General features: G+C 36.4%; 1 protein-coding gene across 1 annotated transcript in view; it reads left to right on the top strand.

The window, feature by feature from the left end:
- The first annotated feature begins 2615 nt into the window (after positions 1-2615).
- The window catches only part of LOC128247290 (general transcription factor II-I repeat domain-containing protein 2-like), a 38519-nt gene continuing 16042 nt past the window's right edge, over positions 2616-25092 (top strand). The window contains exon 1 of the mRNA XM_089349431.1: positions 2616-4133. The gene's annotated coding sequence lies outside the window, so the exon portion shown is untranslated. The remainder of the gene's footprint in view (positions 4134-25092) is intronic.

Here is a 25092-nt window from a genome sequence, read left to right as displayed (position 1 = left end):
GGATTGCACCTAAAAAGTTACCCCGCAAAGCACAAGTCTGGGCAAGGATGTTTATGGAAGACCAGCAGTCATCCCTGCATGCCAGCCTCTCCTTTCCATGCCACCGATGTTATCCAAGGGAAAAACAAATGCTGATGCTGATATGGCTCGGCACCAGTGATGTCTCAACTCATTTCTAAAGCTGAGTGAACTGGAGCAATGTGAAATAAAGTGTCTTGCTCAAGAACACAACACACAGCCTGGTCTGGAAGTTGAACTCATTATCGCATAATTGTGAGCCCAGCACTCTAACCAAGGGGCCATGCACCTTCAATAAAGCACGCACGCACACACGTACATTCATCATCATCATCATCATCATTTAACGTCCGCTTTCTATGCTAGCATGGGTTGGATGATTTGATTGGGAACTGGTGAACCAGATGGCTGCACCATACTCCAATCTGATCTGGCAGAGTTTCTACACCTGGATGCCCTTCCTAACACCAACCACTCCAAGTGTAGTGGGTGCTTTTACGTGCCACCGGCACAAGGCCCAGTCTGGCGGTACTGGCAACGGCCATGCTCAAATGGTGTTTTTTACGTGCCGCCTGCACAGGAGTCAGTCCAATGTTTTGTTCACATGCCACTGGCACAAGTACCAGTAAGGCGAAGCTGGAAATGATTGCGCTCAAATGGTGCTATTTACGTGCCACCGGCACGGAAGCGGGAATGCTGCTCTGGCAGTGATCCCACTCAAATGGTGGTGTTAGCGCTCCACTGGCATGGGTACCAGTCATCGAATTTGGTTCAGTTTTGATCTCACTTGCCCCAACAGGTTTTTGCAAGCTGAGTTTAGTGTCCAATGAAGGAAGGTTGGCATGGTTGCCAGTTGTCGAATTTGGTTCAAATTCGATTTTGATTTCACTTGCCTCAACAGGTCTTCGCAAGCAGGGTTTTGTGTCCAAAGAAGGAAAGGTATGCATAAGTGGGCTGGCTACATTATATATATTATTATAAACAAGATTAAACTTAGATGTTCTCCTGGGGCTACAAGCTACAGTAGCATTCACCCTTAGTGGTTAGATGCATTTAAGTGGCAAATACACTTCACGTTGTCGTGCAGCTACTGTTTATACATCGTTCAGAGATTCATTATATATATATATATATATATATATAGAGAGAGAGAGAGAGAGAGAGATAGAGAGAGATAGAGAGAGAGAGAGAGAGAGAGAGAGAGAGAGAGAGAGAGAGAGAGGGGGGAGATACATGCATTCATTACTGTATCATGCATGCATGCACATATACATAATACATGATTGTATAATTTTGACAGATGGTATCTGCCTTAATCAACCTCATTCTGATAATCTCCATTACATTTATGTGTTTTGAGATAACTCGTAAGACCAGCAATTGACCTGTGCTTGGTACAACCATATGTGACAGATGAGATTCAAAACTTCTATAGGGTTTCTATAGCTTACATGTATTAAGTATTTGTTCATACCTGCTTTTGATGAAGTGCAATAAGTCACATTGAACTGACCAGCATAATTTCTATTCATGAAAATATGACAATAACATTAGAAAAAAGTTTCCTGCCAGCATGTGTTTAGATTTGTGACTATTCACCTCTAACTGGTTAAGCTTGAATGTGTTGCCACACATCCATTGCCACAAGACTTTCATAGAGAGACAAGATAAACCAGATGGAAATTGTCAGTGGCACCCTCTACTCTACAAAAGCTGAAGATTGATGTTTTATGCTTTGCGTTGTATGCCAGTCTTCCAGCTCAAATTTGTTGAGGGCTTGAGGCTTCACCATTAACCACAGTGATATACTAAAACTTCAACATAACATCTTCCGCTCAAGCTTAAAACCAGCCCTGATCCCACTCTCTAAGTATCAGTAACTGGAATCCAATGACAAACATTACAAAATGACTGACAGCTCCATTACCTGCAGGTTTGATTTCAGAGTACCCTATCTCAGACTTTTCCTATCAAAGATACCTACATTTTTTCAGAAATGCACATCTGCTCACAATTGGATGGCCATTGACGCCTATGAGTTCATTAAAACCTTTAATGTGTCTTTTTCTTTGTATCTCACAGCGTATCCAAAAAATTAGGCTTGGTGAGGTTACCAGTTTAGTTGTCAATGACTCATCCATGCAACAGGTTGTACTGAGTTCCATGTTATCAGTAGCATTCTAGAGAGACTTAACATAGCAGACACACAAACATGCATGCGTGCACACACACACACACACACGCACACGCGCGCACACACACACACACATTTATTGTGAAATTGAAGTGCACATTCTATGCTGCTGATGTGGTCATTAAGGATAATTAACCAGACATAAACATCAGTACTGGAAGTTAGTAAGAACTGCAGTTGATTGTTTTTATAAGTCTCTCGTTATTACAAGCACTGTCTTGGTCTTGTGAGCCATGATACTCAACTCTTCATTACTTTTCATACTGAATATTATGTATTCACTGCACATGATTGCTTATTGTCATGTCATTGTGACCTGAGCATTTGATAGTATTAATTCTAATATTCCAAAACATCAGCTGAACTACCTTAGTAAAACTACCATATATTTTATATTTTAATATTCAGTTCACTTGTAAGCAGAAATGTAGAAGAGAGGAGGAAGAAAACAAAATGGAATGTTTTAGATTACGACTTGTCATCTTAAAAAATAAGAAATTGTACTTCAAAGAGAATATGTATGTATGTATGTATGTATGTGTGTATGTATGTATGTACGTATTTATGTATGTATGTATGTATGTCTGCATGTATGTACATATGTATGTGTGTGTGTCTGTGTATATGTGTATGTACGTACATACGTATGTATGTATCTGTGTGTGTGTGTGTGTGCTTGTATGTACATATGTATGTGTGTATGTATGTACGTATGTACATATGTATGAGTGTGTGTGTGAGTGTGTGTATGTGTATGTATATATATATATATGAGCGTGTATGTATGTATATATATCTATGTACATATGTATGTATGTGTGTTTGTATATATGCATGCATCTATGTATCTATGTACATACATATGTAAGTATGTATGTGTGTTCGTATGTAAGTATGCATGTATCTAGCACAAGTTTAATTGTCCTCTTTAATATCTTCCCTTTCTCTCTATATCTTTCTCTCTCATGTAACTTGGGGGGATGCTTCTCTCATGACATTTGGGGTTTCACACATGCTAGAAGCAGTGCCCCCTAATTCTTTCATTTCCATTTGTCTCCTTTTGAATTTACGTATTTTGCATATGTTTAACTTACTTCCATCACCACATCCATCCTTAGTTATAGGTAACACAGTAGCAGTACTTATTTCTGGATATGCTTAACAGGGCAGAAAAGGACTGCTTTTATGAAAACTTTCTGAAGACTACCTTATTGATGACTGACAGAGATTTTGCGATCATGATTGGTGGCAAAGATAGCATAATCCTTCTGTTCTCTTGTCTAACCCAGTGGAACTTGTATTTTCAGTATTCTGCAATCTCATCATTCACTCTGCTCTTATCTTGAACTACTTCATTTCGGATACACTCTTGCAATGATATTCCTAGCATGGATCTTTCCATGGCCCTTTGCATTGTAGCTAATCGATGTTCTTTCTTTGTAGTAGTCCAGATCTCACTTGTGTGTAAGAGTGCAGATAGAATTATTCCATTGAAGTGACTAAAAACAGAATGCAGTCTGAAGACATAGCACAAGGCTGAACAGAGGTGAGACATGATGAAATCAAGAAGTTAATAGAGTGCATCTACTTGGAGCACACAAACATGGCACTTGAATAAAGGATGCTGAAACATTGCAGAAGATAAGGGCAGGATGGAAGGAATTTACCTTGATGAACAATGTACATACATATACACAATGTGGTGTTACATGTGGTGTTATGGGCTGTGATGAGCTATGTGCTGTTGGTGGAGAGGGATCGCGGATGAAGCAAACGGAAGTGAAGACTGCAGGGGCCAGCGGAAGTCGTCACAGGCGGATGCGTGGACAGCGAGCACATATGGTCAGTTCGAGCAGAGACGGCATGCGTAGAAGTCATGGTTTGATCTGGAGTGATCGTTTATCCCGCCACGGTTGACAAGGTAAAATCACTGTATTTCTTTCTCCCTTTTGCTTCTCGTTGTCTTTTTCCTCCATCACACCACACACACATACATACAAATATATATATGTGTGTATATAGAAATATATATATATATATATATATATATATATAAGAGAAGGCATGTGGGTTTGTGGCTTGGGTATTTGGTTCATGATCATAAGCTGGTGAGTTCAATTCCTGGTGTTGTATTGTGTCTTTGAGCAAGGTGCTTTATTTCACCTTACTCCAGTCCACTCAGTTGGCAAAAATGAGAAGTACCTGTAATTCAAACAGTCAGTCTTGTCACATTCTGTGTCACACTGAATCTCCCTGAGAATTATGTTAAGTGTACATGTGTCTGTGGAGTACTCAACCACTTGCAAGTTAATTTCACGAGCAGGCTGTTCTGTTGATTGGATCAACTGGAACTCTTGTTGTAACTCATAGAGCACTGGTTTATATGTATGTATGTATATGTATGTATGTATATGTTGCTCTCCCTCTGTATTTTTTTACTTGCACATGTACACATACACACACACACTCACACACACACATGTAAATAGAGAGACAGAGAATTAGAGAGTGAAATAAAGAGAAGGAGGGAGAGAGAGGGATCGTTAATTTTTATTTCTTAGTATTTCTTATAATGCGGTCATTTATTTGGTATTTTCTTTTAATAATAATGATGGTGATGATAATAATAATAGTGCACAAGACCAAAGCCTCCCCACCAGAAATTACCAAAAACATATAATGAAAAGAAACATAACAAGTAACTGTAGAATATGTGGAGATGGACAAGAAACAATAAATCATATCTCTGGCTGCCCAGTCCTGGCTAAGAAGGAATATATTCACAGACATGACAAAGCTGGGACCTATATACACTGGAAGCTATGCCAACACTATGGAATAACAACAGAAAAAAGATGGTATAAACACACGCCAGGAAAGGTCACAAAAAACGAGAAAGCAACCATACTCTGGGATATGCCAATACACACAGATAGAGAAATTAAGGAAAATAGACCAGATATAGTTGTCAAAGATCATGAAGAAAAAAATGCTTTCTAATTGTTGTATCAATACCAGCAGATGACAACGTTTCCCTAAAAGAAATGGAAAAACTTTCAAAATACAAAGACCTGGAAATAGAGGTAACTCGAATGTGGAATCTAAACACAGAAACAATTCCTATCATAGTAGGTGCCTTAGGTATAATAAAAAAATATTCAGACAAATACATAACAAAAACACCAGGACTTACAAATATATATAACATACAGAAAATTGCACTACTGGGCACTGCACACATCCTACGCAAAACACTTTCTATACAGTAACCATAAGAGCATCACAGCAAACCACAGCACATACCCAAGGCACACAGAGCTGCGCTCGGTAGTGAAGTGAAAGCACGTTATAAAAATAAAACTACTGAACAATAACAATAATAATAATAATAATAATAATAATAATAATAATAAATGCAAAAACAACAACATCCGCAACAATAATCTTCTCAACAACTCTAATGAAACAATATCCATTTTCTTCACCTCCCAATCTCCTCGATCACCTTGAGTTATCTATCAATCTTAGGTTTCATCTCATTTGTTCCATAAATCAACCATAAATAGGTAATGGAGCAGCTGAGAAAAAATTATGTTCACATCACAGAAATAGCAAACATACTCAGTGAAAACGTCTCAAGATTCCTCTTGTTACATTCTCCAACGTAACTTCCTTTCTGAATAACAAGCAACTAAATATCAAAGAAATTATTCCACCTCTCTGTAAATGTCTCCATTAGAATAGCTGCTGGCAGAATAGGAACAAAAGTGGTGTTCGTATATTTTTTTATCATTTTCATTTTCATGAATATGCCAATGTATGATTTTGTTTCTTATATTCTCTCAATCATTTTCCCATCAAGCTTTTTTTCTTCTTTGCAGTTTCTCCAAGAGAATTGTTTTATTTTATTATTAGATTTTGATTTATTTTATTATACATTTTCTTCTCTTCTATTTTTATATATTTTATATTTTTTTCCCCAAAACGTTGAAATCAAATTCTCCTTGTTACAATATTTTTTCTTTCCAGCTGATTCAACTATGATCTGCCATGTCATATTTTTCCATTTAGTACTTTTCTTACTGCTAACAATTATGACATACCTGCAAAGACATACATCTACTTGCTATTTCTTCATGTTTTCTAATGATTTCTTCTTCCTAGGAAAGACATTACTACATTACTTTCCACTTGGCATTAAATCTGAACCATCACTGTGGATATTACTTCTTGGCTGGTTCATTCAAATATCAAAAATAAATCTAAAGGAATGGGATAACAATCATCTTTATTTGATGTAACAATAATCAATGATATATAATAAATTCTTGTTTTGGTATTATGCACTTGTGTTGTTCATGTCTTTTGCAATAACATTACAAAAGATGAAAGTAATATTAAGCTTTACTCTCTCTTTTACTCTTTTACTTGTTTCAGTCATTCAACTTTGGCCGTGCTGGAGCACCGCCTTTAGTTGAATCAAATCGACCCCAGGACTTATTCTTTGTAAGCCTAGTACTTATTCTATCAGTCTCTTTTGCCGAACCGCTAAGTTATGGGGACCTAAACACACCAGCATCAGTTGTCAAGCGATGTTAGGGCGACAAACACAGACACACAAACCTATACACACACATACATATATACATATATACGATGGGCTTCTTTCAGTTTCCGTCTACCAAATCCCCTCACAAGGCTTTGGTTGGCCTGAGGCTATAGTAGAAGACACTTGCCCAAGGTGCCAACAGTGGGACTGAACCCGAGACCATGTGGTTGTTAAGCAAGCTACTTACTACACAGCCACTCCTTAAAAATTACTTTGTATTTCTTCTCAAACTTCCGAATTTTAAAGCTTTTATGTAATCATTAATAATTCAGGCATAAAGCCAAGAGTTTTGAGGGTGGGGGTTCATTGCATCAATACCAGCACTTGACTAGTATTATATTTTATTGACAGAGGACCAAGATATCTAGTGCCTTGCTCAATGCAAGACCTGTCCTCCACAACAGAGTAGTTAATGCCACTTCTCCCCTGCTGAAGAAGATTAGCCTGCAAGAGCCCTGTGCTGGTGCCAAATAAAAAGCTTCTTTGCCAGTGCCATATGATAGCACTCATGCTGGTGCCATGCAAAAGCACCTATGCTGGTGTCACATAAGAGACACCCAGCACAATTTGTAAAGTGGTTGGTGTTAGGAAGGGCATCTAGCCATAGAAACCATGTCACATCAGACTGGAATCTGATGCAGCTCTCCTGCTTGCTGACTCTGGTCAAATTGTCCAATCCATGCCAGCATGGAAAAGAGATATTAAATGACAATGGCAACGATGATGAAAATGATGATGATGATGATGATGATGACTCTGAAAGTATGAAAGGCAAAGTTGACTTCAGCATTTGAACACAGAACGCAAAGAGTTGGTCAAAATGCTACCGGGCACTTTTTTTTTTAATGCTGCAATGATTCTGTCAATCTACCACCCTAAAGATGTAATATAGTAATAAGATGTTCTTATTGATGGATCCCATTGTTGGTTTGAGCTGACCCGAAGCTGAAAAACAATGCACTTAAAACTGAAAAATAGTTCATTAGCATACAGGCCTGAGCTTAATCACTTCATTAGAGGTAGTTAGAAGAAATGTTGCATTCAATAGATCTTATCCAGAAGGCTGACTACCTGTTGATAATATGCACAAACATGAACACTCAAATGGTTGATGATCATCTAATAAAACAATCATGAAAGAAAAAGAAAAGTTCAATAAATGCATGTTTGATCCTGTGTAGAAATGTGGAGTGAATATTTTGTGAAGTTACAGCTATACCATAGGACTGTTCAGTCGAACCTGTCTTCTGTGACTCAAACAACAAAAGTCAGAAAAAAACCTTGCAGTATTCCTTCACCAATGTAAATAGTAGGATTTGGTAAATCTTCTCTGATATCTTCTCATATAATATTAAATTGGTTATCTGGTTTTGTGTTACAAACAGTATCAACTGTAAGAAACTGATATTTTTCTTCAACAAATAGGCACAAGCATGGCTGTGTGATAAGAAGTTTGCTTCCTAGCTACATGGTTCCAGGTTTAATCCCACAGCATAGTACCTTGGGTAAGTGACTTCTACTATAGCCTTGGGCCGACTGAAGCCTTGTGAATAGATTTGGTAGATAGAAACTGAAAAAAGTCCGTTGTATATATGTGTGTGTGTGTGTGTGTGTGTGTGTGTGTGTGTGTGTGTGTGTGTGTATGTATATGTGTCTTTGTGTCTATGTTTGTCCTCCACCACCACTTGAAAACTGGTATTGATGTGTTTACATCCTGGTAGCTTAACAGTTTAACAAAAGAGACCGAGAGAATAAGTATCAAGCTTTAAAAAAAAATAAGTATTAGGGTCAATTCATTCGGCTGTAAATTCTTCAAGGTGGTACCCCAGTATGGTCGCAATATAATGAGTAAAACAAGTAAAAGGTAAAAAATAAATACACACATGCGCACACACACACACACACACACACGCACACACACACACACACACGCATGTGTATGCATGTCATTGTTCAGTTTTATTTCAAGATTTCTTGCCAATAGAGAAAGAACTGGTTTCTAACCTAAATCCAAAGCTCCTTCATTGGAATTTCAACATAAACAACAGGGTATTTTTGTATGTATGGATGTATGTATATGTGCAGATTTGTATGTTGTGTTTTATGTATATATTTTTATGCATATAGCTGCATATCTAGATGTGCTCATATATATTTAATTGATAAACTTCTGGGAAATTTTACAGATTTTTACAGTTCCAGTGATGGATTGGATCTATAGTCTTAGAATTAGCTTCCACCTTTCTGGTTTTGAGAAGACTAATGTCTCAAGATTGGTATTTAGGCAGTGTGTTATGTATTGCAAGGTCCCAATAATTACAGGTATAAACCTGAACTTCTAATCTGCAGATTTCTCAATAGATCAGCATGGATATTCTCTTTTTCACTGATCTTCAGCTTTATGTTAACACCTGCTGAGCAGCTAATTTTCACAACTGTCCACACTTTCTCTTTTCTATTCCAAATCATTATATCAGGCCTGTTGTGCTTTCACTGTTGAGGTTTTCACTGGGACATTCCACCAGTACTCCTTTTTATTATGTGTGGTTATGGCTTCTACCGTACTGTTCTGTGGGTTATCCTTCTGATGGATTTCATTATAGAGTGTCCTAGCTACAACATCATGTCTCATCGGTAGATAATACCATGATGACATTATTGGACATCTGCTTAAGATGTGGGTGATATCTTCAGTGTTAACTCCAGAAAGTCTGCATCGGTTGTCACAGTTTATTGGTTTTCTTGCATCTCTATCCCTTTTGTGTATCAGGTATATGGTTAATATTTCTTGTTCCTGGATTGCAAACACATACCCTTCAAAGCAGGAGGTAGTAATCCAGCTATTGGTCCATGACAGACTGCTTTGATGATCAATATTACTATCATCTCAGAGCTTTCTATTAACATATTCATGCATAATCTTCTGCTCATATAGGCCCATTCTTTCATCTGATGATATGTTGTGGTAGAGTCATGTGACTTCTTTGGGTATGTATTTAAGGTTATCAGACAAGGAATGTTGCTCAACGACCTGCTTTTCAAGTCTTATGTTGTTATCAGCCACATATATGCAAACTTGGTCAAGGGATGCACTTTAACACTTTGTGGTTAAAAGATGTTACTGAAAGGATATGATATGACACTCAAAGGCATTTTGGATCAACGTTAAGCCTCTGCCGCCTTGTTTTCATTTTAGGTAGGGGTGGTTTACATCACTTTATGTGGAAATTATGTGTGCTTGTTAGTATTTTTCGGGTTTTCTCATCAATAGCTCAGATCTCATCAACCATCTAATCAAGCAGCCCAAATGTTGGTATGTTTACTGGCACTGCAAATACATTGGGGCTACTGTTTTATTGAATGCAAAGAGTTTTGAGGTCCAAATTTTCTTTATTTGGTTGTTATATTCTTTAGTGACACATGTTTTGTTACAAGTGCCATTGTAAGATATGTTTTCATCCACTCCTAGACACCTGTAACATTCTTCATCAGATATAGGGGAAACGGTCAAATCATTGCTGGAGATGTTGCTAGTCTGGTTTATAGTTTTCACCCTTTTCACGACCGTCCAACCCTACATCCTTTGGAAATGTTGTAACTAGGTCAAGGCTCTTTTTCATCTCATGCATATTCTTTGCATAAAGTTTCAAGTTATCCACAAAGAAACAGTGTGTAATTTTGGTATATCAGTTTCCTTGTGAACCAGTGAGATATCCTTCAGACTTCCTTAACATGAATAACAAGGTGTTTAAAGAAAGTATAAATAACATCACAGAGAGGCTGTCCCCTTGTAATAAGCCTTTGTGATAATGCATTCTATCAGTGATAATACAGTCACTCTTTGTGTTTCAAGATGGTGGCCCACGATGAAGTCAGGTCAGCTATGGCTTTGACTATGCTCACTGGAACTTTAGCAAGTTGAAGGGCCTCTAGCATCCGTGAGTGGAGAACAAAGTCAAAGGCTTTCTTGTAGTCTAGCCACATTGAAACTAGGTTCCTCCTATGTACTTGCACCTCTGACATCACAGTTTTCTTGATTAACAATTGCTCGGTACATCCCCAGACTCCCTTCTTCCCAGCTGCTTGTTCTGCTGTGATGATGTTATTGGTTTCACAATGGTCCTGGGAGAAGAGGTTTAAGCATGCTGTATATATCTTATACATTAAGTTCTGGTATGCAATTGGCCGGTAGCATTTTGCAATGTGGGTGGTTCTGTATTTGAGGACCAATTTTGTCTCTGCCAGAGCTAATGTATGTATGTATGTAAATACAAACTGGATTCATCATGAATTAAATAAACAAAAGTGTCAAGTAGAAATAGATAAATGACTGGGCTTGTTAATAATTTCTTTCAAAAAATATCATCAAGTTAATAATATCCTCGATTCTTAAAAGAAAACTTAAAAAAGACAGAAGACAAAAGAGAAAAAAATCCTATATTGAGAATGAAACATTAGCTCAGTTTTTGTTGATGTTTCCTGGCTTGAAAGAAATGTGACTTGTTTACAACACAATTTCAAAGTAGAATGGCTGTTTATATTTGCAACTGAATTGGATGAGGGTTGTGGAACATGAAAGCTCCTGGCAAGTTTAGATTGTAAACTGATTTCAATTGATGGAAGTCACTTAAGCTTTTGATGCCTTTGGTGATACACACACACAAAAACACGCACACACACACACACACACACACACACACACACAAACACACACACACACACACATGATACAGCTTCTTAGTTTCTGTTTCTATAGCAACAAAGAGTTTCTCTAGGTGTTTCTCTTGTTGTATTGATCAAACTTAAGGAATGAATATGATGTTGCATGGTATAGAGACAAGGGTCCTGAATGTAGAAGATAAGAGGGAGAAATGAGTATGTAATATAAACCTGCATAAAAATGAGACCATGGTGGGGAGAGAGGGAGAGAGAGAGAGAGAGAGACAGAGAGGGGAGAGAGAGAGAGACAGAGAGAGAGAGAGAAAGAAAGAGAAAAGCTGGTTATTATTAATTTTAATGTAAACAAAAACAACTGTACTGGAGTGGGAAAATATAGAAGTGTTGAAATCAGATTGATCTTTGGCTGGTGGATTGCACATATGAGATGACAAAAGATCACAATGAATAATGATACAAGTATGACAATCTCTTCATCTTACAAAAAAAAAAAGGATAAAGCTCCTTCTTTAGTCATATAGACTCATAGCATCAGTTTCCCAGATTCTCTGGTCCACACCCTACTCCTCACTGGACAAGAGGCCAGTCCATCCCAAGGATACTCATCTTTGCTTGCTGAGTGGATTGGAACAACTTGAAATGAAGTGTTTTCTCTCAAGAACACAATGCATCGCTTGGAATTGAAACCACAATCTTATGATTATAAATCCAACACTTTAACTAAGCTGTATGCCTCCTTCAACAGAATATAAAAATGGATGTTAAGGTGTACACACACACACACACACACATATACATATATATACCACAGGCTTCTTCCAGTTTCCATCTACCAAATCCACACACAAGGCTTAGAAGAAGACAATTGCCCAAGGTGCCATGCAGTGGGACTGAACCAGGAACCATGCAGTTTGGGAAGCAAGCTTCTTACCACACAGCCATGCCTGCATCTATATATATCATCATCATCATCATCATCGTTTAACGTCCGCTTTCCATGCTAGCATGGGTTGGACGATTTGACTGAGGACTGGTGAAACCGGATGGCAACACCAGGCTCCATATAAATATAAATACATACATATATATATATATATATATATATATATATATATATTATATGTATTTATTTTCTCCTAATTAATAAATAACTCGGACAAAATAAATTGGTTAATAGATACCAGGGTAGCAAAGATCACAAAATGACTGTGGTGTAACTCCTGTTTATGAAGTAGAAACTCCTTGTTATTTTGGGTACTTGAGTATATATATATATATATATATATATATATATATATATATATATATAATATAAAATGGGACAAGAGAACAAAACATCTGGACAGTTAGGTGATACAAAAATGGGACAACAAAACATCCAGACAGACGATACAAAGAAATCAAGGACAAGTTATTCAAAGTTTTCTTTCCTCAGTCGAGTACCAGATTATCTTCGCAATTTCAGCTGATTATACTTGAGATTGCTCCAATCTGGCCAGCCTCAAGGAAAAGCTAAGCTAAGGGCATTAGATTCCTTGGAAGAAAGCAGCGAATGTATACAAAAACAAGGATGGATAAAATGGACAACGTTACACAAATACAATAAAAATAATAAAAGGACATAACAACAGGAGTCTTTCGACTAAGGACAAATTAAATTAAACTGGCGTGTGTGGAAATAAAACCTTATGGCAGGGATACAAGATTTCACAGGCACAGGGAGGAATATTGATGCTGCATGGACAACAGCCGGCCAAGAAAGAAAAATCAGGCTTGGCTGAACGCTGGTCAGCATCGCCTTACTGGCACTTGTACTGGTGGCATGTGGAAAACAACATTTGAGCGAGGTCATTGCCAATGCCGCTGGATTGGCTCCTATGCAGGTGGCATGTAAAAAACACCATTTGAGCGTGGCTATTGCCAGTACCACCTGACTGGCCCTCGTGCTGCTGACACGAAAAAGCTCCCACTACACTCTCAGAGTGGTTGGTGTTAGGAAAGGCTTCCAGCTGTAGAAACTCTGCTCGATCAGATTGGAGCCTGGTGCAGCCATCTGGCTAGCCAGTCCTCAGTCAAACCGTCCAACCCATACCAGCATGGAAAGCGGACGTTAAACGATGATGATGATGATGATGTACTGCCGGACTGGCTCCCCTGTTAGTGGCACGTAAAAAGCACCCACTACACTCTCGGAGCGGTTGGCGTTAGGAAGGGCATCCAACTGTAGAAACTCTGCTGGATCAGATTGGAGTCTGGTGTTTCCATCTGGTTCGCCAGTCCCCAGTCAAATCGTCCAACCCATGCTAGCATAGATAAAAGGTGACCAGCCATACTTTCTTTGAAAATTTGAAATGAAGAGTACAACTTGCATGACTGACCTTTACAGCTATTATGTGATATCAAGGTAAGGAGACAGTAACAAATGCCAATCCCCCTCCCCAATATATATACATGTATGATAATTGGCCTGGGGCTATAGTAGGAAACATTTGTCCAAAGTGCCATACACTGGAATTGGACCCTAAACCATGTGATTGGGAAGCAAACTTCTTACCATTCGGCCTTGCCTGCTCCTATATGCATATCTGTCTTTCTGTCTGTCTGTGCATGCATGTATTTAAAGTCTGCCAAGATCATGTTTGCCTTTCATCTCAAAACTGCCTTGTGCCAAAATTTGAAAGATGTCTATAAAAAAACTCAAACATTAAAATTGTTTTAAAAGAGAAATGGGTGTATTCATTGCAGTTTGCATCGGTACAATACATTAAAAACACTCAGGTTCATTAAATGCTCAGGTATTTTCCAACTTCCAGCTTGGAAACTTGCAGCACACCTGCAGATCATATGTAACCCACAAGCATGCCATGGTATATATTTTGAAAAGTCTGTTTTGGAGCAAAAGAAAGAAAATATTCCATGTAGAATTAACACTATACAATTGTTTCATAGTCAGCATATTTGCATCCAGTCTGCATTAAAATACAACCCAGAAATGTGTCACACAATCCCAGTGGATGATAGATTCAATATTGATTGGTGAACTTCTTGTTTAAGAGATTTCTTCTATGTAAACAACAATGAAGGAAGATTGGCAAACATCTTGGAAGAAATTTATAGACTGAAGATGAAGAAATATGACTGTTTTAGAGATAAAATTTGAAGGATAATTGCAACAGAAGTATGTTTTGTCGAAATTGTAATAAAAAAAGGATAATTCTTGTGAATCTGTCCATATGTTAATGGTTTCAGAATTCAGTAACCTGTGTGATTTAATAAGAGAATTTACCAAAGATTTCAGACATTTCTAATAATTCAGGCCTTCAACTAAAATGAGATTAGAAGCCAATTCAGGCACTGATATGTCTCTAAAACTGATCAGAAAAGTAAAAAAAAAAAAAAAAAAAAAATAAGTATTGCATATAATTAGTATGGGTGAATACATTTTCTTGATACTACTACTACTACTACTACTGCTACTACTACTGCTGCTGCTGCTTGCTGTCATAATCTCCACCATCATCATCACCACTACAGCTGCTGTTGTTGCTGCAACTATGACTACTACTTTTACTTCTACTGACACCACAACTACTAGTACTGCTATTAGCACCATTTTTCTACCTTATCACTACTGTTACTGCTGTTGCTGTTGTCACTGCTGCAGTTACTACTACTACTACTACTACTACTACTACTACTACTACTACTACTACTACTACTACTACTGCTTCTGCTGCTGCTGCTGCTGCTGCTACTACCACTTCTTCTTCATCATCATCATCATCTTTCCTTTACCACTCTGCAGCCATGCTCTTTGTCTTTTCTTATCTTACAATAGTTTCTTGTCATATGAAAATAATCATATCTCACTTTCTCTACTCCACTTGTTGCTTCTTCAACCATTGTATCTCTTAGTTCCAACCTTCTTCTAAAACTGCTACTGTGTTGAACTTTCTCTCTGCAATATAATTCCCTTGCTATCAAGAATCCTCTACATGAACACTCAACATACAAGAAATAACAGCCAAATCTCTTTCAACAATAAACCCAAAGATTATGGAAAGGTACACCGCATTGGATAATGTAGTTCTGGATGTGCAATGCCCAAGATAAAGACAGAAAACTTATAGTGAGATAATTTTTTCTTATAAATCTACTCACAGTATTAAATCAGCAGAATTTTTGGAGCATTGGTAAAAATGGCAGACAGTATTTCTCAAATCTTATTGAGGTTAACTCTGATTTTCATCCTTTTTGTGATCAATAAAATGAAACACTGATCAAGTACTGGGGTTGGTGGTACCAAGTAAATTGTCCCCTTAAAATTGCTGGCCTTTGCTTAAATGAGAAACAATTATGTATCTGCTCAGTCAAACTAACCTGAGTCTCAATAACAACATAAGTTTCATAATTACCATCAATATTATCTTCTCTGGCCATTTTGCTATACTAGTATAGGTTGAATGGCTTTGCCAGCACTGCTTGATTTTTTGTTCAGCAACTCATTTGAGATTTGGTTTTACCATTCTTATTACATGTCTTATTCAGGAGCCAACAAAGGAACCAGCAGTTGCTCAACTTACTAAATGGTGGTGGTGCTGGTGGTGGTGAAGGCAATTAATCTTCTGAGTGAACCAAAGAAACTATGTTTCTATTGGATTTTCAATTAACTGATACTATCAACTCATGACAGAAAGATCTGCATTTTTCAATACACGATGGGATTTGAACTCTGAATGTACAGAAGAACAGATATCACAAAGCATTCTGTCTGATGTCAACCCACCATCCAGGATTTTTACTTTTTTTATTGACCCTGGCATAATGAAAGGCAGAGTTATCCTTGGCAGGATATGAACTCAGGGCATAGACAGACAGAACAAGTACCACAAGGAAGCTGTAGGTTTGGGAACAGGGGATGTAGGGGTGCAAGAGCACCTGCTACTATTTTTCTAGGGTAATGAAAACACTTTGAACATCTTGTGTTGGACCTGGGTTTGCCACCCCTAAGCAAATTTTATTCCTGCACTGAAGGCAGCCTATCCAACTCTTTAAGAACTTTACCAATTTGCTTTTGGGCAATTAAATTAATTTGAATTACACTCCACACTCTTGAAAAAGGAAAAAAAAAAAGGACACATTAGCCAATTAATCTGAGACACACAAAAAAGTGGGATGGCCACTGCTCAAATGCTATATGTCTGTTCAATGAAATATTTACCTGGAGTAAAAGAAAAAAATTAAAAAAAGAAGCAGAAATGAAAAGAAAAATTAAATCAAAAACAAAACAAAATAAATCAACAAATATACTTGGTTTAATACTCTTGACCTTTGGATGCCTTTAGTGGAGTCCTGGAGTTCATTCTGTTGCAAATATTGAGGCCAGGTTTCTGATTTTTTGTTCAGCAACTCATTTGAGATTTGGTTTTACCATTCTTATTACATGTCTTATTCAGGAGCCAACAAAGGAACCAGCAGTTGCTCAACTTACTAAATGGTGGTGGTGCTGGTGGTGGTGACGGCAATTAATCTTCTGAGTGAACCAAAGAAACTGTTTCTATTGGATTTTCAAATAACTGATACTATCAACTCATGACAGAAAGATCTGCATTTTTCAATACACGATGGGATTTGAACTCTGAACGTACAGAAGAACAGATAACTTAATATCTTGATTCACTAATCTCAGGCATCCTGCAATAAGCTATGAAGCGCTAACCCCAGTCTCAGACCCCTTGCAATCAACTATATGCCACTTCTGACTTAGCCACAAAATTAAAAAAAAAAAGTGGGTCTCTTTCTCTCCTATGTGTACCTCCATTTATCAACACACATCACTTTTTACTCAGCATTACTCAATCCATTCATTCATTCACTGTATATGTTCATAGCAGTGGAGTCAACTTTTAATATCCCATTCTATCTCAGCCAATCTTTCAGCTGACTTGAGGTCTAGCTTGCATGTAGGTTAATAGTACATATCTTTCTAGCTGTTGACACTGGTACTACTATCCTATATGATTAAGTATGTGAGTAACTACCATGACATCTGTGATTTATTTTATTTTTAATATGTCCTTGATACTTTTAACAATTAACTAGAATACTTCACAGACATGTTGCTTTTCATTTCTTTCACTTCCTTAAAAGTAATATCAACTATACTTACTAATGTTAATATCAATAGCTAGCTTCTCTGCTGGCTCTGCTTGGAAAGGTCTCTCATTATCTCACTTATAGTTCTCATTGAACACCAGCCCACTCATATTTGCCCTTTGCTTTACTTTTCAAAGAGAGCCCTTTGAATTAATGACAGAGTCAGCGAAACTAAATGTATTTTTTAAAATGTATACATGTAAATATATTAATAACTTATCTACACACACACACAAACACACAGACACACATACCCTAGGAGTTCCTCTATGCTGATGACCTTACTCTAAAAGCTGAGTCACTGCCAGAACTGGAGACGAAGTTTAGGGTGTGGAAGCAAGGTCTAGAATCCAAGGGCCTTAGGGTTAACCTAGCCAAAACCAAAGTCTTGGCAAGTAGAAAGGCTGTCAAATCACAACCCCCTTCAGGTAGATAGCCCTGCTTGATCTGTAGAATAGGCATGAGTAGAAACTCCATACGATGTACCCGGTGTAAGCTATGGACACATAAAAGTGCAGCAATATCAAAGGAAGGTTAACAGCAAAAATAGTTTTTGTGTGTAGTAGATGCACTGGGGCAATAAACACCGAAGACGTACAGAAAACAGATTCCATCACATGCCAGCGGGAGAAACTAGAAGTAGATAATAGCTTCTGCTACCTAGGTGACCAAGTCTGTAGTGGGGGTGGTTGCTCTGAACGTATAGCGACTAGAGTAAGAATAGCCTGGGCAAAGTTCAGGGAACTCCTACCTCTACTGGCAACTAAGGACTTCTCGCTCAGGGTGAAAGGTAGACTGTATGATGCATGTATGTAAACTGCCATGATACAGAGTAGTGAAACATGGGCCGTGAATGCTGATGACATAGGCAGGCTTGAAAGAAATGAAATTAGTATGTCATTACTTTCAAGACAGTACTTTTTGACAAACCAAACATTTCGGCTGTTTTCGTTATGCTAGTGCCTGCCATATGAACACCAACAATTTGACCTCTTTGAAAGTACAATAGATCTGTCATTTTAAGGAATTTTAATTATCTTTTTCTGATGATATCTGAAAAGAAACAACAATTTTAGCAAAACATACTAAGCAACACTAATAACAAATCAAAAAACCATAAAAATGAACATAGATACATACATACATACATACATACATATATATATATATATATATATATATATATATATATATATATATATATATATATATATATATATATATATATATATATGTATGTATGTATATATATATATATATATATATATATATATATATATATATATATATATATATATATATAAAACAAATAATACGTACAGGTATGTGCATACCTACGTCTACCTGTATATATAGGTGCATATTTGGTACAGGACATTGCAAACAAAACGTAGACAAAAAATAATAATAACCAGAGTACAGAAAACACACAGGCCACATAGAGAACATTTTCCTTCATCAGCTACCCCCATTCTAACACAGGCGTTTCGAAGAGTAGGGCAGGACGCATCGTTAAAATGGCTCTTCCCACGGACCACAAATTAAATTTGTACCATGGAGGAATGTAGTGGCGGACAGAAAACAAGACAGGAAAACAAACGGAAAAGGCTATACGGCCAGACGTGAAAAATTACGTGTATATTGAACGGTGTGAAGCAACGAACTGGAAGTGGGACGAAGTAAGTTCGCGTGTTTGCTCGGTGATAGCCAAGGAAGAAAAGAATTAGTAATTGGACACACACACACACACACACACACACACACACACACACACACACACATATATATATATATTGATAGAAATGGTAAGACAACAAAAGAGTGAAAGAGACCTCGATATTATCTAAATAGAGGAATTTATCTGTAAATAATGTGACAATTATTTACATATATATATATATATATATATATATAGAATAATAAGAAAAAAGGAAAACCTTGTTGCAGTGCACCTAATTAGTGCTCAATATGAGTAAAATGTAACAAAAATCAAAATGGATGTCTGATTTTTGTAGGTCAAGTTCCTTTATCACGGGAATTCAAAATACATTAAAAATTCATCGAGATGTTAGGCTTCAAGCACTCCAATTTTACAATCTAAAGAAGAGCAGTATTACAAAACCTTACGGTCATTTTGAGGAGTGTGTTTGTATTGGGCAAGTTTTCCAGCTGATACAAATAGTCGCATTTTTCTCATCAGAGGTACAAATAAAGCGATTAAAATAATTTAAAAATTGAGAAAGCTTAAAATATTTCCTACTTAAAGAACTTGAAGTCATATCGAGCAATGTTATATTTAAAAAAAACATCTTATAGTATTTTTTAAAAAAACGTTTGCAAAGATATAGAAAGGCTTTGTGAAGTCAAATTGTTGGTGTTCATATGACAGGCACTAGCATAACGAAAACAGCCGAAATGTTTGGTGTATCAAGAAGTACTGTCTTGAAAGTAATGACAGCCTTTGAGAAAGAGGGAAAAACCTCCTCGTCGAAACAAAACTCTGGAAGAAAACCAAAACTTTCAGATAGGGATCATCGGACTTTTACTCGAATTATTAGTAAGGATCACAAAAGTACAGCTCCCAAAATTACTGCTGAGCTTAATGACCACCTCGAGAACCCAGTTTCCACAAAAACTGTTTGCTGGGAGCTGCACAAAGTCGGATGTCACAGGAGGGCTGCAATCAGAAAACAACTACTTTCAAAAGCAAACATTGCAAAGCATTTAGAGTGGAGAAAAAACCTACAGAACTGGTCCCTAGAGCAGTGAAAGAATGTTATTTTCTTGAACGACTCATCCTTTATCTTATTTCTGACCACTGGCCGAGTATACGTGTGGTGATGACCAAAAGAAGCATTTGACCCAGACTGCCTTCTTTCGGCTGTTAAACACGGAGGAAGATCTGTGATGATCTGGGGTGCTATATCTTGAAAATCCGCTGGCCTAATGATTTCCCTGGCAGAATTAATAGTCAAGACTAAGCAGTTTATCTGATCAAATTCAACCTATGGTTGCGGAACTGTTTCCGGAGGGAAACGTAATTTTTCAGGATGATAATGCAACAATTCGTACAACCAAAGTTGTTACTGAATGGCACGAGGAACATTCTAGTTGAACATCTTATCTGGCCACCACAGTCCCCAGATCTCAATATTATTGAACATTTATGGTGCGTTTTAGAAAAACTGGTAAGGAGTCGATATCCTTCACCGTCATCATTACAAGACCTGGAGAATGGACAAAAGGCAATTTTTGTCCATTCTTTCAGCTGAAGAATGGACAAAAATTCCTTTGGAAACAGTTCAAAGTTTGTACGAGTGCATACCTCGTAGAATTCAAGCTGCCAAAGGTGGTCTTGCCCCATATTAAAATTAATTTGTTTGAAATTTTAAGGTGTTTCCAGTATTTTGTCCAACCCCTATACATATATATATATATATATATATATATATATATATATATATATATATATATATATATATGTATGTATCTATATACATATATATGTATGTATGTATGTATGTATGTGTATGTGTGTGTGTGTGTGTGTGTGTGTGTGTGTTTGCGTTTGTCTCTTCGTCACTGCTTGACAACCAGTGTTGGTGTCTTTACATCTCCATAACCTAGCAGTTCAGCAAAAGTGTTCGATAGAATAAGTACCAGGCTTAAAAAAATAAATACTGGGGTTGATTCATTTGATCAAAAATGCTTCAAGGCAGTGCCCCAGAATGGCCACAGTCTAATGACTGAAACAAGTAAAAGATATATAAAAATCATTTGTAGAAAACATAAATCCAGACAAGAAGCGCATTCTAAGATATAAGTACGAATAGATTTAAAAAAAAACATGAATCAATGACATAATACGCATAGTACTTACCAGAAAGAAACAATAAAGCGGCGAGCTGGCAGAAACGTTAGCACGCTGGCCGAAATGCTTAGCGGTATTTCGTTTGCCGTTACGTTCTGAGTTCAAATTCCGTCGAGGTCGACTTTGCCTTTCATTCTTTCGGGGTCGATAAATTAAGTACTAGTTACACACTGGAGTTGATGTAATCGACTTAATCCCGGTGTCTGTCCTTGTTTGTCCCCTCTATGTTTAGACCCTTGTGGGCAATAAAGAAATAAGAAAGAAACGTAATAGGTATTTTCTTAGTATATAAATAAATGAGTTGACAGATATGTGTTCTAAGATTTCTATATATTGTATTATATTATAAATTACAGATTATTATCGTATTTCAATTTATCCCATTCTATTTTATTTTGTTTTATTTTCGTTTTTACCCTCTTTTAGAAGAAATACTGAATTATATACAAATGTATATATGTATGCTTAGTATATTTAACCAATGCTTAAACCTAAATATATATATATAAAAATATATACGCATATTGTGTACATGTGTATATAGGTCTATGTGTATATATATTAACTTGAATAATATATCTATTAACAGATAAAATATTGAAATTTGAGTAAATGCTAACACATATGTAAATTTGATTTAAATATGATTTGATGAACATAAGCACCATCCGAACGTGGCTGATGCCAGCGCCGCCTTGACTGGCTTCTGTGCCAGTGGCATGTAAAAAGCACCAACCCGACCATGGTCATTGCCAGCCTCCTCTGGCCCCTGTGCCGGTGGCAAATAAAAAGCACCCACTACACTCTTGGAGTAGTTGGCGTTAGCAAGGGTATCCAGCTGAAGAAACACTGCTAGATCAGACTGGAGCCTAGTGCAACCTCCTGGCTTCCCAGACCCCAGTCGAACTATCCAACCCATGCCAGTTTGGAAAACAGACATTAAACGATGATGATGACGATGTATACATGAATATTTACTAGTATCTACTAGCAAGCCAATGGAAATTATACAATTATAACAGTTTATTATTTATTGTGCATTTTCCTAATTTATTTATTTATTTATTTTCATCATCACCATCATCATAATCATCGTTTAACGTCCAACAATATTTTATTCATATTATACATATTTTTGAATAAGTTTATTTATTTTATTTTATTTATATTTTTACTTACTTGAATTATAACGTTAGAAAATACATATGCACAATATATATGAAATAACATGTTAAACTTCTTTAGTTGTAGATTTGAATCCCTTCAACAAAGATGTAACTTTCGTTATTATTAAAACAAAAGCCCTGAAGAGATTCTACCCCTTACAGCTTCAATTCTTAACATTGGATTTAACCCAAATGCTTTGAATTATGCATTACCAAGGGGCTAGAATCGAAATATGTAGATTTTTTTAGTCTTCTATTGTGTTTTTTAAAAATTTATTTTTATTTATATTTTAACAACAAACTATGATACAAATAAATTAACTATACATCCTCAACTCTCCATTTTCTTACATTATTAATTTTACTTATTATATACATGTATGTGTGTGTGTGTGTGTATGTATGTATGTATATGAATACACACATACACATACATAGATATTCCCTTCCATATTAGCTAACTCTGATGAGCATAAGGTTATATAATCGGATTGTTACACAACTCTCCATTGTATTCCTTCTGCGAAACCGATTGGTAAGATCAGCCATAATAGATGAATAATACTATATATTTTGGATAATATAACCACTCTATTGAGAGATATGTGAGTGTATTTTTTCCCTGACTTATGGTTGCTTAGACAACTCTCTCTCTCTCTCTCTCTCTCTCTCTCTTTCACACACACACACACACACACACACACACACACATACATATATGTGATATATGTATGCATGCATGTATATATATATCATCCTCATCATCATCACCATCATCGTTTAATGTCCGCCTTCCATGCTGGCATGAGTGGGATATTTATATATATATATATATATATATATATATATATATATATATATATATATATATATATATATATACACATACATGCATCTCTGATACCATTATATGTGCATGTATGTATAAGTGTCTATGTGTGTATGCTAAATTTTGTGAAACCAATTAGAGCTGGTATAAAACCAAAATATGTCAGTTTGATGCCTTTGGCACATAAAATAGAAAGAAAATGATAAGAGGCTGAAAACAATTTTGCTGCAATATTGCTTTTCTTTTTTCTAATACATCCTGATATATTCCAGAAAGTTCTTGACTATGGTTTTGTCACAATTTTTCATTTCCACTGTGAAAACTATGAGACAGTAACAATATAATAAAGGTATTTTCAGGTATAATTCATTGTCAGTAAAATAAGTATTGATGTGAGCTATCTCCGTATGTCTTCATCTTATTTGCATTCCAGCTTTTGCCTAAGCTTGTCTGTCATTCTTAACTATTATTGTAGAAACTAATACCTATTATCTCTCTCTCTCTCTCTCACTTGCTCTATCTATCTATCTATCTATCTATCTATCTATCTATCTATCTATCTATCTATCTATCTGTCTGATTGTCTGTCCACTCACTTGTCCTTCTATCCTATATCCACTCACCCTAATTAGCCTGCACTGTGTGTGTGTGTGTGTGTGTGTGTGTGTGTGTGTGTGTGTGTGTGTGTGTGTGTGTGTGTGTATATATATATATATATATATATATATATATATATATAGAGAGAGAGAGAGAGAGAGAATAGCTGAGAGTTAGATATGCACAGTATAAAAAGCATGTAGTAATGCTTATATATATATTCGAAACGTCAGGTTAGAATAGAGGCAGCTGATGAAGGAATATTCCAAGTGGCTTTCCGTTTTCCTATGTGTTCGTTCCGTTGTCTGTAGTTCATTATTCTAACGTCCTGTACCCTGATATGCATATATATACACATATAGATGTAAGTATGTACATATATGTGTGTATACATGTATATATATTCTTTGTATTATATATATATATATATATATATATATATATATATACATAATATGTATGAATGTGCATGTGTATGTGTATGCACACGTGGGTGCATGTCTTGTGTTTATTATGTGTCAAGAATTGTAGGAAATATATTTAAATGTAGTGCTAGCTGTTCAAAGCACCAAATTTTGTACTGTTAAGCAAATCACCACCAATTTCCTCAGATTCCTCGATTTTCTTCCATTTAGAAAATCTAAAGTATGTTCTACTTCAAGTGTAGAATTTATTACCTGCTGTTCTTCTCATTTAGTGTTATTTCAATTCACTTGCATTATTAATGCACTAAAAATGTATGATGGTCACCAAATCATATTTCTCTCTTCCATTCTCAAAATATAAAAAAGGCTGGGCAAAATTCTTAGTGGCATTTCATCTGTCTTTACATTCTGAGTTCAAATCCTCTCAAAGTCTTCTTTGCCTTTCATCCTTTTGGGGTCAATAAAATAAATGTCAGTTGAGCACTGGGGTCGATGTGATTGACTTAACACCCTTCCCTGAAATTATTGGCCTTGTGCCAAAATTTGAAGC

This window comes from Octopus bimaculoides, chromosome 3 (genome assembly GCF_046866305.1).
Source record: "Octopus bimaculoides isolate indiv1 chromosome 3, ASM4686630v1, whole genome shotgun sequence".
Lineage (NCBI taxonomy): Eukaryota > Metazoa > Mollusca > Cephalopoda > Octopoda > Octopodidae > Octopus > Octopus bimaculoides.
This window is presented reverse-complemented; position numbering and strand designations above follow the sequence as displayed.